We start from the raw sequence: 5,000 nt of genomic DNA, 5'->3' as shown, positions 1-5,000 counted from the left end.
TGTCTCCCTTACGGCTGAAAAAGATGTGCTGCTGCAGCTGCACTGGCCCTGCTGATGTCCTGTCTCCATTTAGCCGAGGGGGTGAGTCGGCCTCCTCTCTCCTTCACGGTTGAAAAAGATGTGCTGCTGCAGCTGCACTGGCCCTGCTGCTACTCTCACCACCTCTAGCTAATTGCGGATCTCCCTGACCTCCGGTGGGCCCCGGGGACCCACAACACGGCTTGCTCCTGTCTCCCTTACAGCTGAAAAATGACCAAGCTTTTGAAATCGCCCTGCTGCTATTCTGTTTCCATTTGGCAGAGTGGGGGAGTTGGCCTCCTGTCTCCTTTACGGTCGAAAAAGATGTGCTGGTGCTGCTGCTGCTGCTGCTGCACTGGTCCTGCTGCTACTCTGACCACCGCTGGCTAATTGCTGATCCCCCTGACCTCCAGCAGGCGCCGGGGACCCGCATGCTCCCCTGCTCTAGTCCCCCACTAGCTTTCCTTTCTTGCAGTTACGCTCCACCACATATCCAGCATGGACCTTGACCTCCAGCAGGCCCCGGGGACCCACACTTAAGCCCCCTCCCACTAACATAGAAAAACACCACTGGCAAAATCCTCGTGCCCCTGGTACTCCATAAAGTAAATTCAAACGTGCCCCTGGTACACTGGGCAGAAACACTTTGCCACACACTCCGCGTGCGTATGGCAGGACAATGTTTCTACACGCCCCAGTTACACTGCACATATACTATCTGCTGGAAACAATCCTTGTGCGTATGGTAGGACAATGTTTCTACACGCCCCTGGTACACTGGGCAGAAACACGTGTCCACACACTCCCCTCGTGCATATGGTACGACAACATTTCCACATGCCCCTGGTACACTGGGCAGAAACACTTTGCCACAAACACTCCTCATGCGAATGGCAGGACAATGTTTCTACACGCCCCAGGTACACTGCACATATACTATCTGCTAGACACAATCCTTGTGCGTATGGTAGGACAATGTTTCTACCCCCCCGGTGCACTGGGCAGAAACACGTTGCCACAAACACTCCTCGTGCATATGGTACGACAACGTTTCCACATGCCCCTGGTACACTGGGGAGAAACACTTTGCCACACACTCCGCGTGCGTATGGCAGGACAATGTTTCTACACGCCCCAGGTACACTGCACATATACTATCTGCTGAACACAATCCTTGTGCGTATGGTAGGACAATGTTTCTACGTCCCCCCCCGCTACACTGGGCAGAAACACGTTGCCACACACACTAACCTCGTGCATATGGTACGACAACGTTTCCACATGCCCCTGGTACACTGGGGAGAAACACTTTGCCACACACTCCGCGTGCAAGTGGCAGGACAATGTTTCTACACGCCCCAGGTACACTGCACATATACTATCTGCTGAACACAATCCTTGTGCGTATGGTAGGACAATGTTTCTATGTCCCCCCCCGCTACACTGGGCAGAAACACGTTGCCACACACACTCCCCTCGTGCATATGGTACGACAACGTTTCCACATGCCCTGTCACTGCATACTGTCTGACACATCTGTCTGTAACATGCCCCCCCCTGTACACTGGGCAGAAACACTTGCACACACACTCCCTCGTGCATATGGTACGACAACGTTTCCACATGCCCCTGGTACACTGGGTAGAAACACTTTGCCACAAACACACCTCGTGCATATGGTACGACAACGTTTCCACATGCCCTGGTACACTGGGTAAAACATTTCCACAAACACACCTCGTGCATATGGTACGACAGCGTTTCCACATGCCCCTGGTACACTGCTCAGCAGCACTTTGCTAAGTACTCCCCGTGCATATGGTATGACAGCTTTTCCACATGCCCCTGGTACACGGACCAGAAACACTTTGCCACGTCCGCTGTACGCACCCTCCTCGCTGGCTAATTGCTGATCTCCCCCACTTCCAGGGGCCCCGGGGACCACCATCACATCTTCCTTTCTCCCTTACGGCTGAACAAGATGCATGCTGCTGCACTGGCCCTGCTGCTACTCTCTCTCCATTTGGCCGAGGCAGTGAGTCGGCCTCCTGTCTCCTTTACGGTCGAAAAAGATGTGCTTTTGGAGCACTGGCCCTGCTGCTACTCTGACCACCTCTAGCTACCTGCTGATCTCCCTGACCTCCAGCGGGCCCCGGGGACCCACATCACACCTTGCTCCCGTCTCCCTTGCGGCTGGAAAGATCCATTTTTGTGCACTGGCCCTGCTGCTACTCTCTCTCCATTTGGCCGAGGCAGTGAGTCGGCCTCCTGTCTCCTTTACGGTCGAAAAAGATGTGCTGCTGCTGCACTGGCCCTGCTGATATTCTCTCTCCATTTGGCCGAGGCAGGGAGTCGGCCTCCTGTCTCCTTTACGGTCGAAAAAGATGTGCTGCTGCTGCACTGGCCCTGCTGATATTCTCTCTCCATTTGGCCGAGGCAGGGAGTCGGCCTCCTGTCTCCTTTACGGTCGAAAAAGATGTGCTGCTGCTGCAGTGGCCCTGCTGCTACTCATATCCAGCATGGACCTTGACCTCCAGCAGGCCCCGGGGACCCACTTGCTCCCCTGCTCTAGTCCCCCAGTAGCTTCTTTTTCTGCAGTTACCCTCCACTGCATATCCAGCATGGACCTTGCACTCCCGCAGGCCCCAGGGGACCCACATGCTCCCCTGCTCTAGTCCACCACTAGCTTCTTTTTCTGCAGTTACCCTCCGCTGCGTATCCAGCATGGACCTTGCCCTCCAGCAGGCCCCGGGGACCGACTTGCTCCGCTGCTCTAGTCCCCCAGTAGCTTTCCTTCTCCTGCAGTTACGCTCCACCACATATCCAGCATGGTCCTTGACCTCCAGCAGGCCCTGGGGACCCACATGCTCCCCTTCTCTAGTCCCCCAGTAGCTTCTTCTCTTGTGGTTACATAGCACCGGGTCTCCACCATGGACCTTGACCTCCAGCAGGCCCCGGGGACCCACATCCTCCCCTGCTCTAGTCCCGCACTAGCTTCTTCTCTTGCAGTTACCCTCCGCCACATATCCAGTATGGACCTTGCCCTCCAGCAGGCCCCGGGAACCCACATGCTCCCCTTCTCTAGTCCCCAGTAGCTTCTTCTCTTGTGGTTACATAGCACCGCGTCTCCACCATGGTCCTTGACCTCCAGCAGGCCCTGGGGACCCACATGCTCCCTTCTCTAGTCCCCCAGTAGCTTCTTCTCTTGCGGTTACATAGCACCGCGTCTCCACCATGGACCTTGACCTCCAGCAGGCCCCGGGGACCCACATCACACCTTGCTCCTGTCTCCCTTGCGGCTGGAAAAGATCCATTTTTGTGCACTGGCCCTGCTGCTACTCATATCCAGCATGGACCTTGACCTCCAGCAGGCCCCGGGACCCACATCACACCTTGCTCCTGTCTCCCTTGCGGCTGGAAAAGATCCATTTTTGTGCACTGGCCCTGCTGCTACTCATATCCAGCATGGACCTTGACCTCCAGCAGGCCCCGGGGACCCACTTGCTCCCCTGCTCTAGTCCCCCAGTAGCTTCTTTTTCTGCAGTTACCCTCCACTGCATATCCAGCATGGACCTTGCACTCCCGCAGGCCCCAGGGGACCCACATGCTCCCCTGCTCTAGTCCACCACTAGCTTCTTTTTCTGCAGTTACCCTCCGCTGCGTATCCAGCATGGACCTTGCCCTCCAGCAGGCCCCGGGGACCGACTTGCTCCGCTGCTCTAGTCCCCCAGTAGCTTTCCTTCTCCTGCAGTTACGCTCCACCACATATCCAGCATGGTCCTTGACCTCCAGCAGGCCCCGGGGACCCACATGCTCCCCTGCTCTAGTCCCCCAGTAGCTTCTTCTCTTGCGGTTACATAGCACCGCGTATCCACCATGGACCTTGACCTCCAGCAGGCCCCGGGGACCCACATGCTCCCCTGCTCTAGTACCCCAGTAGCTTTCCTTTCTTGCGGTTACATAGCACCGCGTATCCACCATGGACCTTGACCTCCAGCAGGCCCCGGGGACCCACATGCTCCCCTGCTCTAGTACCCCAGTAGCTTTCCTTTCTTGCGGTTACATAGCACCGCGTATCCACCATGGACCTTGACCTCCAGCAGGCCCCGGGGACCCACACTTAAGCCCCCTCCCACTAACAAAGCAAAACACCACTGGCAAAATCCTCATGCCCCTGGTACTCCATAAAGTAAATTCAAACGTGCCCCTGGTACACTGTGCAGAAACACTTTGCCACACACACTCCTCGTGCATATTGTACGACAGCTTTTTTCCATGCCCCTGGTACACTGCGCAGGAGCACTTTGCGAAATACTCCCCCGTACATATGGTACGACAACATTTCTCCATGCCCCTGGTACACTGCTCAGCAGCACTTTACTAAGTACTCCCCATGCATATGGTATGACAGCTTTTCCACATGCCCCTGGTACACAGACCAGAAACACTTTGCCACGTCCGCTGTACGCACCCTCCTCGCTAGCTAATTGCTGATCTCCCCCACTTCCAGGGGGCCCTGGGGACCACCATCACATCTTCCTGTCTCCCTTACGGCTGAAAAAGGTGCATGTTGCTCCACTGGCCCTGCTGCTGTTGTGTCTCCATTTGGCCGAGGGGTGAGTCGGCCTCCTGTCTCCCTTACGGTCGGAAAAGATGTGCTGCTGCTGCTGCTGCTGCTGCAGTGGCCCTGCTGATATTCTCTCTCCATTTGGCCGAGGGAGTGAGTCGGCCTCCCGTCCCCTTTACGGTCGAAAAAGATGTGCTGCTGCTGCTGCACTGGCCCTGCTGCTACTCATATTGAGCATGGACCTTGCCCTCCAGCAGGCCCCGGGGACCCACATGCTCCCCTGCTCTAGTACCCCACTAGCTTCTTCTCTTGCAGTTACCCTCCACCACATATCCAGCATGGACCTTGCACTCCCGCAGGCCTTGGGGACCCACTTGCTCCCCTGCTCTAGTCCCCCACTAGCTTTCCTTTCTTG

This window comes from Oreochromis niloticus, unplaced genomic scaffold (assembly GCF_001858045.2).
Source record: "Oreochromis niloticus isolate F11D_XX unplaced genomic scaffold, O_niloticus_UMD_NMBU tig00003350_pilon, whole genome shotgun sequence".
NCBI classification, from domain to species: Eukaryota; Metazoa; Chordata; class Actinopteri; order Cichliformes; family Cichlidae; genus Oreochromis; species Oreochromis niloticus.
This window is presented reverse-complemented; position numbering follows the sequence as displayed.